Below are 20,355 nucleotides of genomic sequence, written 5' to 3'. Positions count from 1 at the left end.
CACATGTCACTTATTTCAGGTCACAGGCTGAGCCTCCTCCAGCACCCGGTATTCCCAGAGCAGTTTTGTTCCCTGCCTCTGCCTCACGGTCCACTACGGAGAACCACAGTCACTGTGTGGATGAAGCCCCTAAGATTGCATCGACTTTAGGTGAGGGCCAGTCACCCACCACCCAGCAAAGACCCATGACCTTCAGGACTTACTCCCTCAAGCAGCTGTGAAAGACATGGTGGGGCTGGGCGCCGGGTGGGAAGTGCTGAGTGGAGGTGCGGGCCTCAGAACAGGGCATGCACATGAGGCAAAAGAAGGAGTTAGTTGTTGACTCCCAACAACGTAAGGAATTACGGACAGAGGGACTAATGGGCCTGGCTTTCTCACCTTGGCTCCACTTAGGAAAAAGGCAGTTTGGGCAACATGAGCATCCATGGCACAGGCTCAGCCTCTGAGGGTTCTTAGGAGCTGCAGACCTGCAACCTGCTGCCTGCGGAATGCTCCACAATCCTTGTGCTGCATGGTGCTGGATGGGACAAACTGCTAGGAGAGGATGTCACTCGGGACCTGAATTACATCCCTGGGGAGGGAATGACCTGGCCTCATTTAGCCTTTCAGATTTCAGTCTCCTCATCAGTGAAAATGGGATTAGGGAGGATGGCAAAGGCACAAGGGAGATTATGTGTATTAACACAGCCCGCTCCACTTTCTCTTTTTCTCCACCATCCTGCTCTGCGTGGCTCACTGCTTCTCGCCATGTCTTCTCACAAGACTTTCAGAATCAAGCGATTCCTGGCCAAGAAACAAAAGCAGAATCGTCCCACTCCCCAGTGGATTCGGATGAAAACTGGTAATAAAATCAGGTAGAACTGCAAGAGGAGGCACTGGAGAATAACCAAGCTGGGTCTATAAGGCATCACACATCATGAGATGACACACTTAACTGGCACACATATTTAATTAAGCTGCATGAAGATCATGTGTTCTATCATTCTGTAAGCATCCTTCCTACCTGGCCATAGACTTGTCTTATCATGGAAATGATTTTTCTCTGTGACTATGCCTCTGCACCGGTAGGTTGGTTCAGTAATAAATGCGAGACCTTTCGGCTCTAAAAAACAAACAAACAAACAAACAAACCACAGCCCGCTCCGCCTGGTCTGATTGAATCACAGGAGATCCCCTCCGGCACCAAACAGCACCTTCGAACTTCCTCACCTGTAGCGTGGCCCTGCCTTTCCTCCACGGGGGAGGAGCCACCAGTCTGGTGGGCAGGACCCTAACAGCTCCACCCTCCAAGTGGTGTGTATATGCAGTGGTCTCACTCTGATCCGCGCAGTCGCTTCAGCGCCTCTCAGTGAGACTTGTGTTCATGGCAAGCCTGCTGTCCAGAGTCTCCTGCCCCAGGTAAGCAGGGAGTTGGGACAATGTAGGGATGGGGAGAGGGGGCTGGAGAGTGGTATGTATGAGCTGTGATCTCCTGAGCTCCTGCTCTGTGCAGGGCCGAAAATTGCACCTTGCAAGGGAATCCCATCTTGAGTTTGGTTTCTTTTAAAAGAGGTGCCGGTTCTTAAGGTTACCAGTCCCTCAGTGAGCCTAGTCCTAAGTCACCTAAAAGTACAGATAGTCAGTTCTTGTCCTGTCCTACCCTAGGGGTCAGAAAACAGGGAGACTGTCTCTGTGTGTGACAACCTCCTAGAAAAGGGAAGGCAGGTGACAGCTGTGGAGAGCTTGGTGGTAGGAGAAGCTGGAGCTGATGGAAGGATGTGGCCCTCCAGATGGGAGCAGCAGTCCTGTAGGAGAGGGTCATGATTAGATCTGAGGGCGTGGAGAGCAGATGGGTGGAGGCCCAAATGGGTGCTGATGGACTCAGCAGTCAGAGACAGGTTCTGAGGGTCCTGAGTATGGAAAGTTTCAGGTATCATTAGTTATCATTGGTCACCTTCTATGTGCCAGGCCTGCTGCTAGGAACATTTTCTCCTTCTCTGTAAACGCTTTCTGACTTTTAAAAGGTCTTGTGGTATCCTTCTGGCTCCACTACCCATTATGTGCAGTCTTTCAAATCTCTGCCAATCTCATGAGACGCAAAGAACAATCTGTCTTGTTTTTCATTCCCATGTCTCTGCATTATTAAAATGATCTGCTTCAATTTCATGATTGGCCATTTGTTTATCTCCTTTACCCATTTTTATATCCAGATTATTCATATGTTTGTGTGGATTACTTGGTATAAGAGCTATTTATATGTTTGAAAAAAAATTATTACCAGCATCCCCAGAAAACTTTCTAATGTTTTCCCCAATCATTAGCCTGTCCCTCCTCCCCAAATATTTGCATTGTGCTGAGGTCTAACGCCATGAAGTAATTTTTCCTATACACAATCTGTATTTTGTGCCTGGCTTTTTTTTTCACACATCTCTGTGACTCATCCAAGTTTTGGGGTGAAGAATACTTAGCACCTTCCCATTGTTAATTAATGTTCCACTGTATGAATACACCACAATTCTTTCATGCATTCTAATGTCAGACATTGGAATTATTTTAAGTTTAGACTTGTGAAAAATGTTGTCATGAATCTCCATGTACGTCTTTTGGTGCACATATTTTGAAGCCCTTCTGGTTCATATTTCTGATGGTTATACAGCCTGAGTAGAATAACTGGGTCTTAAGATATGTGTGTTTTCCAAGTTGGTTGATAATGCAAAACAGTTTTCTCAAGTGGTGGTACCAACTTACATGCTCACCTCCTGTGTATGGGTGTTTCAGTGACAGCACAGATCACTAAGACTTTATATCTTCATATTTTGAAATTCATTTTGGGGTCTCTGGCAGTTAAGCAGAGATTGTCTTGAACCCATCAGGGTTTGAGGTGATTAAATCAATGGACTTTTTAAGGGGTATCCCATTTATGACTCTTCTAGTATGTAACACTTCAACGATACCAATTTAAATTGTGGAACATTTACCAGAACACATCCTCTACTGGGTGCCCTTAAGTCCATATTTGTTCCCTCAACCCTGAGAGCTGGCCTCAGCTTTTCAGCCTGTATTTCAGAATCAATAACTGGTACTAAGGGAAAACTCCATGCCCTTTTCTGGGGATCATGTCCCTACCAATCCTTACTAGCTGGTGTCTCATCAATTACTTTGGAGGGTAGTTGTGTATCTGTGTGTGTGTTTCTTAGTATTTTCTCACATTGAATTCCTGATTTCCAATTTCATTCTATGCCTCTTGTCAAAATCACAGCTTTCTGACTTGGCAGCATCCTCAGAGTAAATCTAATCTAGTCCAAACCACTTTTATGTACACAGTTGAATGTATCCTGCAGTTGAGATGCTTATGTGAAAAGTAAATTTTGACATACTATGAATTCAGTGTTGTGGTTTAAGAAATAAATGTGGTTTAAACCAAAAAATACCAGGTTCTTTTATTGGATCTTTGAAAAGATTGAAATGATTGAAGTCAGGATTTATATCCTTATTTACTTGATTCTCTTAGAGATGAGGATGTTAGGTACTTCTCCCAGATCCCCCAGATAACAAGTAAGGGGAAATCCTACTCAAGGTGGAGGCTCAATTTGCAAAGCCTTTAACTTTCTGCAGTGCCATGCGGCCACCCCCCTGTGGTTGATGTGGGTGTAGGTAGAATCCTGGGAGTGGAGAGAAGAATTGGTGGCTGTCTCAAATGTGGCAGTGAGCAGGGCCACAAAACAAATGGTAAATTTTTTTACATGAAACAGTATTTTCTCCTCTCTAGGGATGAAGAAGCACTTTAAAGTTGTGTCTACAATTTGACCAAGAGAATTGCATAACTTGGCTTCACATCCTCCGAGCTGCCAAGGGCAGCTGGTTGCCCAACTAACCTGTGATCACCTGTAGCTTCCCTGGGTCTTTGTACCTGAGGTCATTTTGCCTCATAGGAATGAAACGTTCAAGACAGGAAGAACAGTGAGATCTGAGAGTGTGTCTGAGGCTTTTCAGCGGAAAGAGCCTTCAGAGTCCAGCTCCTGAGGAAAACCCACCTCAGTGCAGTCCTTCATTTACAGCCCAATGGCAGTCCCGGCAGCCCTGGCAGGACTCCAGGCCAAAGCCAACTGTCCCATCTGTCTGGATTACCTCGGAGACCCCGTCACCACCGAATGTGGGCACAACTTCTGTCACTGCTGCATCCAGCAGTCCTGGGCTGATCGCAAGGACAGGTTCCCGTGCCCCGTGTGCCGTCACGCGTGCCAAGAGAGGCACTTGAGGAGCAACACCCAGCTGGGAAGGATGATTGACATGGCCAAGCTCCCCCACGTCACCAGGAGCAAGAAGAGGAGGTGGGAAGAGAGGCATTGCTGTGAGAAGCACAAACAGGTCCTGACCCTCTTCTGCGAGGAGGACCTCGAGGTGTCGTGTCCCAAGTGCACACAGCCCCCTGATCAGCGGGGCCACCAGGTGAGGCCCCTGGGGGAGGCCGCCTCTCATCACGGGCAGAGGCTCAGTCGTTACATCAGGCCCTGAAGAAGCGGGGGGCAGACGTTCAGAAACTAGTAGCCACCCGAGAGAGAGAACTCTTAGACCTGAGAGAAAAGGTGCAGTACCAGGGACAGAAAGTGACCTCTGAGTTTGAGCACCTGCACGAGTGCGTAGACCGTGAGCAAGAGGCTGTTCTCTCACGGCTCGCTGAAGAAGACAGGGACCTTCAGCAGAAAGTCCGCGCGAACAGCACGGCGTTTTCAGAGCACGTTTCCACCCTCCCGCGCCTACCAAACAAGGTGGCCGAGAGGAGCGCGGCGTCCGAGGTGAGACGGCGGGCGGAGATCGGGAGCGCCCGCGACAGGGGCGAAAGCCTGAAGCCCCCAGCTCCCTGTTCTTTCCAGTTAAGGAGGGAAGGATGCAGTCTTCCTCCGCAGGACTTGGCTCTGCAGAAAATTCTCCAGAGGTTTAGACGGGAAGTTACTCTGGATCCCGAGACAGCGCACCCGAATCTGCTTGCCTCCGAGGGTAAAAAGTCTGTGACATTTGTGAGGAAAAAGCCCGGCGTCCCTCAGACCCGAAGAGACTGCTGATGGATGCGGTGGTCCTGGGCTCCGAGCGCCTCGACGGCGGCCCGCCATCCTGGGAGGTGCAGGTGGGTGGGCAAGCGCGCGTGGGCCGCGGGGCTTTGCCAGCGCTCCCTTTCCAGGAAGGGCAGGCGGCCCCCGTCAGGCCGGAGCAGACGCGCGACAGTTCGGCGGCGGGACGGCGCCTGTGGCGCTGAAGGAAAAGCCCAGGGGCGTTGGCGTCTATCTGCACTGTGAGTTGGGGGAGGTTTCCTTTTACAGTCTGAATGGCAGGTCTCACATCCGTTCTTTCATGGGTACGTTTTCTGAAGTCCCGAAGCCTCACCTCTGTGTGGGGCGCGACTCTACACCTCTTACGACCTGTGCAGGGAGAGATTGTGAAGGATGAGCTGTGACTTGGCTTCCTTTTCTGTCCGCGATTTATGGACGGTGGGTACAATCTTGTACAACTATCCGTGAATCTAGCACCAGAATTTGTTTTAGATGCTTATTTGACTTAAACACATGGGAAAAGGTTTCTCATTTTGATTTCTTCTGTTTTTTTTTCTGTTTTCTTTTGTTTTGTTTCAATAGCAACAGGGGTGTTGTGGAAACTAACACAGATGTGGAGATTAACTGTTTCGGGAATTCTAAGATCAGAGTATATACATTATAATTTTATAGCCCCAATAAATTTTTGTACATTTACATATTTACATTTACATATATTACATATATTACAAACTTTGTATATTTACGATATAGTCCTATACATAAGTACCTTTTTATACTTCAGGTAGAGAAAAGACAAGTGTAGGGAGACGATTCTTAGTGGGTCTGTCATGTTTCTGCATGGGAATAAAGCACTGACTGCTGCACATTATATGTTCAAGGATGCTATATGGGGAACAGCCTTGGAGGATAGAGACGTGTCTCCATCCAGACTATATGAGTAATAAACCTCTTCATATCTTTCTGGTGTGTGGTGTCATCAGTCCTTACAGCGAACAAAATTTTCGGTGAGGGTCCATCCTAGCCATACAACCTGGTCTTAACATTGGTGTCTGAGCAGACTTATGGAAATGCTGACTAACATCCACAGGGGGTTTTCTCCTCTTTTTTTCTTTGACTCCTCTGCCCAAAGTATTCAAGTACTTTGAGCATTTATGCCTTTACTTGCAAATCAGCCCATTTTCAATGGGGTCTCCTCTAAGGAAAGGCTCTAGAATCCAAGTCAGAAAGAAGGAAGGAAAGACTGGAATGAGGGGAAGGAAAAGAAACAAACAGAACAGAGGTCCTCAATTTGATCTAATTGGCAAGTCAAAATTTACTATAAGAATTTATAGAACAGGTGCCTGGGTTGCTCAGTCAGTTAAATGGCTGCCTTCAGCTTGGGTCGTGATCCCAGGGTCCTGGGATCGAGCCTGCATCAGACTCCCTCTGCCCCTCCCCACCCTATGTGCTCTCTCTCCCTCGCTCACTCTCTGTCTGAAATAAATGAATAAAATCTTAAAAAAAAAAGAATCTATAGAACAAACAAAATAAAAGAGTGAGGTTCTATTTTATGCCTCTATAACCTAGATGTTGATTTAGTGGGATCCCAATAAATTCGAACATGGTACCCCCTATAATGTTCATGATGCTACTGAAAACAAAATAGAAATCAAAGAGGTATGCTTCATTTTAGCTAACAGAACAGTTGCCTTGCCTAAATTCCCCATGGTCACAGTACACATTCTCTTAAAATGCCCAAGAGAAGGCATGGATGAGCTGACCCAGTGAGTCATAAATTAAAATTAAATCATTGACACAAATTGGCTTCACAAAATGGACCCCAATGAATGCCCCACCCCCAATAGATAATATGACTAAACATTAGTTAAAACAGGGCATTCAAGAACTGAAATACATTATTGAAGATCTGTGTAGAGAAGAGGTTATCCCTACTGCTTCACTGTTTAACAGGTAAATTTTGCCTATCTTTAACTTAAAAAGAATGGGTAGCATCTCACAATGAATTACTACAACTTTAAGGCTGTGGTCCCACCCAATGTTGTCATAATTGCTAATTCCATCCAATCAACAACTAGTAAATATCTGGCTATTATAGATTTGGCCAGTATATTAGATTAGGGTTTATTTCAACAGCTTCTCAGCCATAACTTCCCTTCACCTCCAAAGGGATATCATACACCTCTACCCAGCAATTCTAGCTACCTCAACAGTTTTGTCTTGGCATACAATCTTTTTTTTTTTTTTTAAGATTTTATTTCTTTGACAGAGAGAGACATAGTGAAAGAAGGAACACAACCAGGGGGAAGAGCAGAGGGAGAGGGAGAAGCAGGCTTCCCACAGAGCAAAAAGCCCGATGCAGGGGCTCTATCCCAGGACCCAGGGATCATGACCTGAGCTGAAGGAAGATGCTTAACGACTAAGCCACCCAGGCGCCCCTGGCATACAACCTTTGAGGCAAGACTTTTATTACATTCAACTTTCTCTAAATCATAAATGATTTACATTTATGACATACTCCTCCAGAGATCTCTGACTATAATCTTGGTTAATTTCCTGTAAGTTACCTGGTAACCCGAGGGCATCTCTATCCCTGACACTGTCAAGAAATAGCTATTGACAGGGGTGCCTGAGTGGTGCAGATGGTTGGGCATCCAACTGAGGGTTTTGGTTAAGGTCTCAGGGTCATGGGATCCAGCCCCACATTGGGCTCTGAGCTCAGCCCGAGTCTGCTTGAGATTCTCTCTCCCTTTCCCTGTGCCCCTCCTGCTCATGCTCTCTCTCTCTAAATAAATAAAATCTTGGGGCACCTGGGTGGCTCATTCATTAAGCGTCTGCCTTTGGCTCAGGTCCCCCTACTTGTGTTCCCTCTCTCACTGTCTTTCTCTCTCTGTCAAATAAATAAATAAAATATTTATTTTATAAATAATAAAAATAAAATTTTTATTTAAAATAAAAATCTTAAAAAAAAAAAGAAATAGCTATTGACCCTCTTAAAAACCCACAACATGAAAACAAGCCCAACATCTTTTAGGCTTTTTTGGGTTCTAGAGGCAACTTATTCCTCATTTATAAATTTTGCTTAAGGCCATTTATGTTACTTGTAAATCAGCCCACCTGTAAGGGGGCTACTTCCAAGGAAGGGCTCTAGAATCTGTCTAAATAGGAATATATCAAGCATTCCTATTAGTGCCCCCAGAGACATCATTGTAGATGATGCTTCCTGGGACTCTGGGCCAGCATGATGGCCATAAGTTGCCCCTGGGCTCTCAATGCAAGATCCTTAGCTCTATGCTGTAAGCCACTGTTGGGCACATACAGGCAATCCAACTTAGAATTTTTCAACTTTATGATGGCATGAAAGAATGATACACATTCAATACAAACTTGTACTTTTAGGGCACCTGGGTGGCTCAGTTGGTTAAGTGATTGAATCTTGGTTTCAGCTCAGGTCGTGATCTCAGGGTCATGAGATTGAGCCCTGCATGAGGCTCTGTGCTTACTGTGGAGTCTCTCCCTCTCCCTCTGCTCCTCCCCTTGTTCTCCCTCTCTCTTTATTTATTTAAAGATTTTATTTATTTATTTGACAGAGGAACAGCGAGAGAGGGAACACAGCAGGGGGAGTGGGAGAGGGAGAAGCAGGTTTCCTGCAGAGCAGGGAGCCCGATGCAGAGTTCTATCCCAGGACCCTGGAATCATGACCTGAGCCAAAGGCAGACACTTATGACTGAGCCACCCAGGCGCCCCCTCCCTCTCTCTTTAAAATAAATAAATAATCTTAAAAAAAAAAAAGAAACCTATACCTTGAATTTTGAATTTTGATCTTTGCCTGGGCCAGCAACATGTGGTGTGATTCTCTCTCATGATGCTGGGCTGTGACAGCAAGCTGTAACTCCCAGTCGGCCATGTGACCATGAGGGTAAACAACCAATACATTTATAACCATAGTTTTTCACTTTCAGTACAGTATTCAATGAGATATTCAACACTTTCATATGAAATACGCTTTGTGTTAGATGACTTTTCCCAACCGTAGGCTAATATAAGTGTTCCGAGAATATTTCAAGGAGACTAGGCTAAGTTATGGTGTTTGGTAGGTTATTTTGCAATATTATTATATTTTCAATTTTTGATGGGTTTATTGAAAAATAACCCCATCATAAGTCATGGAAGATCTGTACTGAGACCTCCTTGAAATAGAGGCTCTCATAGGCCCTAAGTCTAAACCTTCAATACTCATCTGCCCAGTATGCCTTGGATCATGGGTACAGCACTGTGCTCACTCAGCATAGCTACTGAGGCCTTGCTACAGGATGGAGCCACGCTTGGGCCCTCTAGCATATCCCCCCTGCTTGCCCTGTTCTCAGTCCCTTACCATATGCCATGGTGTGAAGGAGGGACATGTAAGTGCATGGTGCAAGACAGTTGGTATTTGTTCCTCTTTTTCTGTAGTTATCTATGTATTAGTGTGCTTGGGCTACTGTAACAAAATACTATAGACTGGGTGGCTGAAACAACAAGCTTATTTTCTCACAGTTCTTTATTTTCTCACATAATTCTGTCCACAGCAATCTGTAACATTTTGTCATTCCCCATTTCTCATGGGGAACATGAGGGTATCTATGATAAATCCTGTGAAATTCTAAATTAAACCTTTTATAAGAATAAAAAAGTACAGCTTTTCACGGGGGGAAGAGCAAGATGGCAGAGGAGTAGGAGACCTAAATTTTGTCTGGTCCCAGGAATTCAGCTAGATAGGTACCAAACCATTCAGAACACCTACAAACTCAATAGATTGAAGAAAAGAACAGCAGCAACTCTATGAACAGAAAAGTGACCACTTTCTGGAAGGTAGGATGTGCAGAGAAGTGAATCCGAGGTGATATTCAGGAAGATAGACTTCTTCTGGGGGGAGGGAGCTGGTTACTGGCAATTGATAGAGCAGCAGAGCACAAAATCAGAACTTGTTTGAAGTCTGCTCCGCTGAGGGATGTCACTCCAGTGGCTAAGTGGGATGGTGAAACCCTCGCTGGAACAGTGTGGTCTCAGGACCCTCAGGGTCACAGAGAGACCAGGGGTGCCTGAGTGTGGCAGAGCTCCCAGGTATCGGAGCAGGGAAGCCAGCTACAGAGATGGAGCTGAGGAGTGGGCTCTCAGCTTGGGGTTGCCATAAACTGAGATCCAGTGCATAGTCGGGCCACTACTTTTCGAGCAGGGACCCAAAAAGTGGCAGATCCAGGGAGACTCCCCTTCCTCCCCCAAGGGAGGAGCGGCGTGCACTGCAGGAATCTGCTGGATTTGGAGACTCCACACAGGGTCCTGTGCCAGAGATAAAAACGCTTGGGCACAGGCTGGGTGAGCATGGAATGTGGCTGGAGACCGGGGAGATGGGAGTGATTGACTGCTTTTCTCTGGGGGCTCACTGAAGAGTGGGGCTCTGAGCTCTTGGTTCCTCTGGGGTGGAGATTGGGAGGCCACCATTTTCACTCACATCCTCCAAAGCTGTACAGAAAGCTTTCAGGAAACAAAAGCTGTGGAGAGCAAACCGGAGCAGATTACCTAGCCTGGCCCGTGGCAAGGGCAGGGCAATCTGCCACCGACAAAGACATTTGAGAATCACTGCAACAGGCCTCTGCCCCAGAAGATCAGCAAGAACATCCAGCCAAGACCAAGTTTACCCATCAATGAGAACTGCAGAACTCCAGCACTAGAATACAGCACACAGAATTCATGGCTTTTTTTTCATGATTCTTTAGTCTTTCAAAGTTAATTTTTTAAAAATTTTCTTTATTTTTTTCTTTTTCTATTTTTTAGTTGAATTTTTCTTCCTTCCTTTTTCAACCAACATCTTATCAATTCCTTTTTAAAAATATTTTTTTAATTTTCATTTTTATAGTCATATTCTATCCATTCATTGTATTTAATCTTATTATATATATATATGTATAGATGTAAGTTTTTATTTCTTTAAAATTATGGGATACAGTTTCTCCTAACAGACCAAAATATACCCTAAATCTAGTGTATGACATCCTAGTCTCCTGCGTGATCACATTCTCTCTTTTTAAAAATTTTTTTTCAACCAATTTCTTATCAACTCCTTTTTTTAAAATCTTTTTAAATTTTCATCTTTACAGTCATACTCCATCCCTTCATTGCATCTACCCTTAATTTGTATATATGTAAGTTTCTTTTTCTTTAAAATTTTGGGAGGTAATTTCTTCTAAAAGACCAAAATACACCCAAAATCTAGTGTGTAGTTCTGTTCTTTTCACCAGCTTGATCATATTCTTTTTTTCCCCCCCTTTCTTTCCCTCCTCCGGTTTTGGGTCTCTTTTGATTTGTTTAGTGTCTATTTTTCTGGTATCATTGTTTCCCTTTTAGCATTTTGTTCTCTCATTCATCTATTCTCCTCTGGACCAAATGGCGAGATGAAAAACTCATCTCAAATAAAAGAACAAGAGGCAGTACCGACTGCCAGGAACCTAATCAGTACAGACATTAGTAAGATGTTGGAACTAGAGTTCAGAAAGACGATTATACAGATACTAGCTGGGCTTGAAAAAAGCATAGAAGATACTAGAGAATCCTTTTCTGGAGAAATAAAAGAACTAAAATCTAGCCACATTGAAATCAAAAAGGCTATTAATGAGGTGCAATCAAAAATGAGGCTCGAACTGCTAGGATAAATGAGGCAGAAGAGAGAATTAGTGATATGGAAGACCAAATGATGGAGAATAAAGAAGCTGAGAAAAAGAGAGATAAACAACTACTGGATCACGAGGGGAGAATTTGAGAGATAAGGGATACCATAAAGCGAAACAACATTAGAATAATTGGGATCCCAGAAGAAGAAAAGAGAGAGGGGTAGAAGGTATATTGAAGCAAATTATAGCAGAGAATTTCCCTAATTTGGGGAAGGAAACAGGCATCAAAATCCAGGAGGCACAGAGAACCCCCCTCAAAATCAATAGAAATAGGTCAACACCCTACATCTAAGAGTAAAACCCACAAGTCTCAGAGACAAAGAGAAAATCCTGAAAGCAGCTCAGGACGAGAAGTCTGTAACTTATAATGGTAGAAACATGAGATTGGCAGCAGACCTATCCACAGTGACCTGGCAGGCCAGAAAGGACTGGCATGATATATTCAGAGCACTAAATAAGAAAAATATGCAGCCAAGAATACTATATCCAGCTAGGCTGTCATTGAAAATAGAAGGAGAAAAAAAAAAAAAGAAAAAGAAAAGAAAATAGAAGGAGAGATAAAAACTTCCAGGACAAAAAAAACTAAAAGAATATGTGAACACCAAACCAGCCCTACAAGAAATATTGAAAGGGGTCATCTAAGCAAAGAAATAGCCTAAAAGTAACATAGACCAGAAAGGAACAGAGACAAAATACAGTAACAGTCACCTTACAGGCAATACAATGGCACAAAAATCATATCTTTCAATAGTTACCCTGAATGTGAATGGGCTAAGTGCCCCAATCAAAAGACACAGGGTATCAGATTGGATAAAAAAAACAAGACCCACCGATATGCTGTCTGCAAGAGACTCATTTTAGACACAAAGGCATCTCCGGATTGAAAGTGAGGGGTTGGAAAAACATTTGCCATGCTAATGGACACGAAAAGAAAGCTGGGGTGGCAATTCTTATATCAGACAAATCAGATTTTCAACCAAAGACTATAAGAGAAGAAGAAGGAAACTACATAATCCTTAAAGGGTCTATCCAACAAGAAGATCTAACAATTTTAAATATCTATGCCCCTAACATGGGAGCAGCCAATTATATAAGCCAATTAATAACAAAATCAAAGAAACACATTGACAACAATACAATAATAGTAGGGGGCTTTAACATGCCCCTCACTCAAATGGACAGATCATCTAAGCAAAAGATCAACAAGGAAATAAAGGCTTTAAGTGACACACGGGACCAGATGGACTTCACAGATATATTCAGAACATTCCATCCCAAAGCAACAGAATACACATTCTTCTCTAGTGCATATGGAACATTCTCCCAAATAGATCACATCCTGGGTCACAAATCAGGTCTCAACTAGTACCGAAAGACTGGGATCATTCCCTGCATATTTTTGGACCACAATGCTTTGAAACTGGAACTCAATCACAAGAGGAAAGTTGGAAAGAACTCAAATACATGGAGGCTAAAGAGCATCCTACTAAAGAATGAATGGGTCAACCAGGAAATTCAAGAAGAATTAAAAAAATTCATGGAAACCAATGAAAATGAAAACACAACTGGTCAAAATCTTTGGGATGCAGCAAAGGTGGTCCTAAGAGGAAAGTATACAGCAATACAAGCCTTTCTCAAGAAATAAGAAAGGTCTCAAATACACAACCTAACCCTACACCTAAAGGAGCTGGAGAAAGAACAGCAAATAAAGCCTAAACCTAGCAGGAGAAGAGAAATAATAAAGATCAGAGAAATCAATGAAATAGAAACCAAAAGAACAGTAGAACAGATCAACGAAACAAGGAGCTGTTTCTTTGAAAGAATTAATATGATTGATAAACCCTCACCAGACTTATCAAAAAGAAAAGAGAAAGGACCCAAATAAACAAAATCATGAATGAAAGAGGAGAGATCACAACCAACACCAAAGAAATACAAACAATTCTAAGAACATATTATGAGCAACTCTATGCCAGCAAATTAGACAATCTGGAAGAAATGGATGTATTCCTAGAGATGTATCAACTACCAAAATTGAACCAGGAAGAAATAGAAAACCTGAACAGACCTATAACCGCTAAGGAAATTGAAGCAGTCATCAAAAATCTTCCAACAAACAAGAGTCCAGGGCCAGATGGCTTCCCAGGGGAATTCTACCAAACATTTAAAGAAGAATTAATACCTATTCTTCTGAAACTGTTCCAAAAAATGGAAATAGAAGGAAAACTTCCAAACTCATTTTATGAGGCCAGCATTACCTTGATCCCCAAACTGGACAAAGACCCCATCAAAAAGAAGAATTACAGACCAATATCCCTGATGAACATGGATGCAAAAATTTTCACTAAAATACTAGCCAAGAGGATCCAACAGTACATTAAAAGGATTATTCACCGCAACCAAGTGGGATTTATTCCTGGGCTGCAAGGTTGGTTCAACATGCATAAATCAATCAATGTGATACAATACATTAATAAAAGAAAGAACAAGAACCATATGATCCTCTCAATAGATGCAGAAAAAGCATCTGACAAAGTACAGCATCCTTTCTTGATTAAAACTCTTCACAGTGTAGGGATAGAGGGTACATACCTCAATATCATAAAAGCCATCTATGAAAAACCCACAGCGGATATCATTCTCAATGGGGAAAAACTGAGAACTTTTCCCCTAAGGTCGGGAACATGGCAGGGATGTCCACTATCACCACTGCTGGTCAACATAGTACTAGAAGTCCTAGCCTCAGCAATCAGACAACAAAAAGGAATAAAAGGCATCTGAATCTGCAAAGAAGAAGTCAAACTTTCACTCTTTGCAGATGATATGATACTTTTTGTGGAAAACCCAAAAGACTCCACCCCAAAATTGCTAGAACTCATACAGGAATTCAGTAAAGTGGCAGGATATAAAATCAATGTACAGAAATCATTTGCATTTCTATACACCAACAACAAGCCAGAAGAAAGAGAAATTAAGGAGTCAATCCCATTTACAATTGCACCCAACCATTAGATACCTAGGAATAAATCTAACTGAAGAGGCAAAGAATCTGTACTCAGAAAACTATAGAATACTGATGAAAGAAATTGGGGAAGACACAGAGAAATGGAAAAAAGTTCCATGCTCATGGATTGGAAGAACAAATATTGTTAAAATGTCAATGCTACCTAGGGCAATCTACACATTTAATGCAATACCTATCAAAATACCATCAACTGGGGTGCCTGGGTGGCTCAGTTGGTTAAGTGACTGCCTTCGGCTCAGGTCATGATCCTGGAGTCCCAGGATCGAGTCCTGCATCGGGCTCCCTGCTCAGCAGGGAGTCTGCTTCTCCCTCTGACCCTCTTCCCTCTCGTGCTCTCTATCTCTCATTCTCTCTCTCTCAAATAAATAAATAAAATCTTAAAAAAAACAAAAACAAAAACAAAACAAAATACCATCAACTTTTTTCACAGAGCTGGAACAAATAATCCTAAAATTTGTATGGAACCAGAAAAGACCCCAAATAGCCAGAGGAATGTTGAAAAAGAAAAGCAAAGCTGGTGGCATTACAATTCCAGACTTCAAGCTCTTATTACAAAGCTGTCATCATCCAGACAGTATAGTACTGGCACAAAAACAGATACATAGATCAATGGAACAGAATAGAGAGCCTAAAAATGTACCCTCAACTCTATGGTCAACTAATCTTTGACAAAGCAGGAAAGAATGTCCAATGGAAAAAAGATAGTCTCTTCAACAAATGGTGTTGGGAAAACTGGACAGCCACATGCAGAAGAATGAAACTGGACCATTTCCTTACACCACACACAAAAATAGACTCAAAATGGATGAAACACCTAAATGTGAGAGCAATCTCTTAGACCTCAGCCACAGCAACTTCTTCCTAGACACATCACCAAAGGCAAGGGAAGCAAGGGCAAAAATGAACTATTGGGACTTCATCAAGATAAAAAGCTTTTGTATAGCAAAGGAAGCTGTCAACAAAACCAAAAGAGAACTGACAGAATGGAAGAAGATATTTGTAAATGACATATCAGAGAAAGGGCTAGTATCCAAAATCTATAAGAACAAATAATCCAATCAAGAAATGGGCAGAAGACATGAACAGACATTTTTCCAAAGAAGACATCCAAATGGCCAACAGACACATGAAAAAGTGCTCAACATCCCTCGGCATCAGGGAAATCCAAATCAAAACCTCAATGAGATAACCACCTGACACCAGTCAGAATGGCTAAAATTAACAAGTCAGGAAATGACAGATGTTGGCGAGGATGCAGAGACAGGGGAACCCTCCTACGCTGTTGGTGGGAATGCAAGCTGATGCAGCCACTCTGGAAAACAGTATGGAGGTCCCTCAAAAAGTTGAAAATAGAGCTACCCTATGGCCCAGCAATTGCACTACTAGGTATTTACCCCAAAGATACAAATGTAGAGATCTGCAGGGGCACATTCACCCCAATGTTTATAGCAACAATGTGCACAATAGCCAAACTATGGAAAGAGCCTAGATGTCCATCAACAGATGAATGGATAAAGAAAGAGTCGTATATATATATACAATGGAATATTATGCAGCCATCAAAAGTGAAATCTTGCCATTTGCAATGACATAGATGGAACTAGAAGACATTATGCTAAGCAAAATAAGTCAATCAGAGAAATATAAGTATCATATGATCTCACTGATATGAAGAATTTGAGAAACAAGACAGAGGATCATAGGGGAAGGGAGGGAAAAATGAAACAGGACGAAACCAGAGAGGGTGACAAATCATAAGAGACTCTTAATCTCAGGAAACAAACTGAGGGTTGCTGGAGTGGTGGGGTGTGGGAGGGATGGGGTGGCTGGGTGATAGACATTGGGGAGGGTATGTGCTATGTTGAGCACTGTGAATTGTGTAGACTGATGAATCATAGACCTGTACGCCTGAAACAAATAATACATAATATGTTAATAAATTTTAAAAAAAGAATAAAAAAGTATACTACTGGTTCTACAAAAATCTACCATAATTATAATCTATTACATTTGGCTTTACATTGAAGATGCATTATATGCTTAAAAAAAAAAGTAACCTAGTCTATTTAGGTGGATATGAAATGTCTCTAGATATATTTAAGCTTTAAAAAAAAACCCATGTACAGAACACTACACATAGCATGTTTGTATTGTAAAAATAAACAAAAAAGATTTTCTGCTCTTTCATATGTGGATATAAATGGATGTTTTGCAAAGATACAGGAGAAACAAGAACAGTAATATTTGAGGGGTGCCAGGAGCCATGATGGCCTGGGATGGGAAAGCAATTTGCTTTTGAGGGCACTCTACTTAACAAGTAAATTTTTTACTCAATTTATTTATATTTTTCATTTTAAAAAGTTTGCAACAAATAAACCTATATGATATTCATTGCAAAATTCCTAGGTTTAGTTTTGCTGCTTAAGGAAAAGCCTTTCTTATTCCTTGAATAGACAGCCATCCACATCGAAGAAGTCCACAAAACATATAGCTTACATCTCTCCCATTCTCTGGACTGTCAGTTCTCTGATGGTGGGGACTCCAGAAGGGATCTTTGCATTCCAGGCTTCTGGTTTAGTGCCTCACATATAGTGAGAGCTCATAAAAAGTCTCATGCATGAGTTATTAAACGAGATGCTAGCTGGGATTTATGAGAGCAGGGTTAGAAATGCAGATCTGACAGTTTTCAGTCTTTGTGTAAATCAAGTCACCAGGAGCAATAGGTAGAACATATCAAGAGTTTTCTGTCTGTTCAAACCAAAAACTTTGCTTTATATTAAGCACATAGGGAAGCCTGGATCTACTGCTATCTCCATGCTCCTCTCTTGAGTAGGAATGCAGTGTGATAGAGGATGAAACTGTCTGGTGGGCCCTGTTCTTCCTGGAAGACTTGAGATGAAGAACCAAAGATGTCAACTGAGAAAAGAGACAGGTAAGAAACTTGGGAGTCACCCACTTCTGAGAGGGCCGAGGGGAAAAGTAACCTGTTAAACAGATTGTGAAGGTACAGTCTGAGACCAAATTGCAGGATACAAGATCAGTGCTCAAATACTTAGAAATCAGTTATATTTCTATGTACTAGCAACGAACAATTCTACAGAGCAATTAAAGAAATAGTTCCAGTTACAGTAGCTTTAAAAAGAATAGGGGCACCTGGGTGGCTCAGTCAGTTAAGCATCTGACTCTTGGTTTCAGCTCAGGTCCTGATCTCGTGGGTCATGAGATTGAGCCCTGTGTCAGGCTTTCTGCTTAGCAAGAAGTCTGCTTGGGGATTCGCTTCCTCTGTGCCTCCTCCCACTTGCATGTGTGTGCTCTCGCTCTCTTTCTCAAATAAATAAATAAATCTTGAAAAAAAATACTCAGGAATAAATTTAACCAAGGAGATTCAAAATTTGTACAGTGAAAACTATAAAATACTGCTGAAAGAAATTACCAAAGATAAATGGAAGTATATCTGATGTTCATGGATTGGAAGCCTGAAAATTGTTAAGATAGTAATACTGCCCAAAGCAATATATGGGTTCAATGCAATCCTTGTCAAAAACCCAATGGCCTTTTTGCCAAAGTGGAAAATCTTAGAATTTATATGGTATTGCAAGAGCTCCCTAATATATTACCAAATGATATTGAAAAAGAACAAAATAGAGAGCAAAATACAGGATAAAGATGTTGTTTGTCTGTCAAATTTGACCAGGCTATGCTGCTATAATATGTAAACCCTGACATCTCAATGGCTTAGTACCACAAAGTTTATGTCTTGTTCTTGCAATGTCCAAGACTGAAGCTGTGGCTCCACTGAGTGAATCTGAGATCCGTACCCTCTGACCTTGTGACACCGCAATCAGAGAGTTGTTTTAGAGAGGTCAAGAGAGCACCATGATCTGTTTCCAAGGAGGACGGTGACTTGCTCCCAAGATTACAGTATGGAAAAGTAAGGGAGGAGATGTAACCGTACAGATTAGAGATGCTTACAAACACTACTCAGGTGATCAAGGTTCATATCATCAGTGATGTGTCATGTTGATAGCAAGTACCCTTGATATGATATGATAAGAATGGCACTTCAGCTCTATGGTCTTCCCTAAATCCACCACTCTAGTCCAACCATGAGAACATAAAACGAACTGAAATTGAGGTACATTCCCCCCAAAGACCTGCTATAATATTCCTCAAAATGGTCTAAGAGAGTCTAAGAAACTCACAGACCAGAGGAACCTAAGGTTACATGATGATTAAATAATGTGGTATCACAGATGGGATCCTAGAACAGAAAAAGGACAGTAGGGAAAAACTCATAAAATCTGAATAAAATGTGGAGTTTAATTAATAACGTATCAATATTGGTTCATTAGTTGTGACAAAGATACTACAGTTATGTAGGGAAACTGAGTATGGAGTACATGAGTACTCTCTGCAGTATCTGTGCAACTTGGCTGGACATCTAAAACTATGAGAAAACAGAAAAGTTATTTAAATATATGAAAGGGAGAGAGCATTGTGATGGCCTGTGGCTCTTACGTGCCAAGCAGGAAATAGCATTCATGGTGTCTGCACTTACATTGTGGCTAGAACTAGTAACATGGCCCCACTTATTTGCAAGTAACATGGCCCCACTTATTTGTTATCTTGGAGGTAGGCTACCACACCCTGTGAAAGAAGAGAAAGAAAAAGGAAAGGAAGGAAGAAGATAGCCTGTGGGGAGCTCCACATATGGAGTGCACCATCTGGTCAGACTGGGGGTGGGTGGCAGAAAACTAACAAACCAACCAACCACCCTGGGTCTCTTAAGAAGGCAAAGACTTCTAGCCCACAGGACAACTCTGCGCCTCAAAACCCCCCTCCAACTCCTACTGCTTCAGGTGCTGTGGGGGGCATCAGCTCCTAAGAGTCTGGAATACCAGTGGTGGTTAGCCAAGCCATGATTGGCAGCAGCCAGCGGGGGCTTCTGGGCCTTGGTTCCCAGTGCGACAGGAGGAGGAGGTCAATCTTGGTTTTGGAGACTACCAGCAAGACAAGGTGCCAGAAAGATGGAAAGAAACAAGATGTGAACAGAAAAGCTGTCCTCTTCTCCCAAGACCCAGCACCTGGGGAGTTGGCCATGCAGGGTCAGCTGGGTGAGCATGGTGTTCCCTGAGAGGGCATGTCAGTCATCCTGCAGACCTCTCACTGAGGTATGGCTACCCTAGCTGTTCCTGTTTGCTCCTAGACTTGATGACAACTGTCCCGTACAACTGCTGTTGCTCTTTCATCCACCAGTACCAGCAAAAGCTAAATGCTTCCTCTTCCTGCCTTATCTGCCCCTCACTCTGCCCACCCAATCCCCAGCAGATCCCTGAAATTGCCAAGCAATTGCAAATCAGAAACCGCACAAGGAAAAGGCAGGAAGAGAAATATCAGGTTCCCACCCTTTTTTTGTGTGAAGGACCTAGAGCATTTGTGTCTGCAGTGCAGTCTCCCACTGGGCCCACCTTTTCCATAGAACAAGATGCCTCAAAGAAAAAGCACTATAGCCATGTAAAGGAGAAAAACGTTAAAGCTACAGAAGATAGTTGAATATTAGAGAGAAAGATTAAGCTCTGGTTTTGAGCAATGGATG

General features: G+C 42.6%; 2 pseudogenes; both read left to right on the top strand.

Moving 5' to 3' along the window:
• The first annotated feature begins 743 nt into the window (after positions 1–743).
• LOC112826006 (large ribosomal subunit protein eL39-like) lies at positions 744–903 on the top strand (annotated as a pseudogene).
• Positions 904–4,041: 3,138 nt separating this feature from the next.
• LOC141372553 (tripartite motif-containing protein 75-like) lies at positions 4,042–5,424 on the top strand (annotated as a pseudogene).
• Positions 5,425–20,355: the final 14,931 nt, after the last annotated feature.

Source organism: Callorhinus ursinus, unplaced genomic scaffold, assembly GCF_003265705.2.
Source record: "Callorhinus ursinus isolate GAN/ISIS: 27379988/994484 unplaced genomic scaffold, GSC_fseal_2.0 scaffold4, whole genome shotgun sequence".
Lineage (NCBI taxonomy): Eukaryota > Metazoa > Chordata > Mammalia > Carnivora > Otariidae > Callorhinus > Callorhinus ursinus.
Note: the sequence above shows the minus strand (reverse complement) of the source record. Positions and strands in the feature narration are given on the sequence as shown.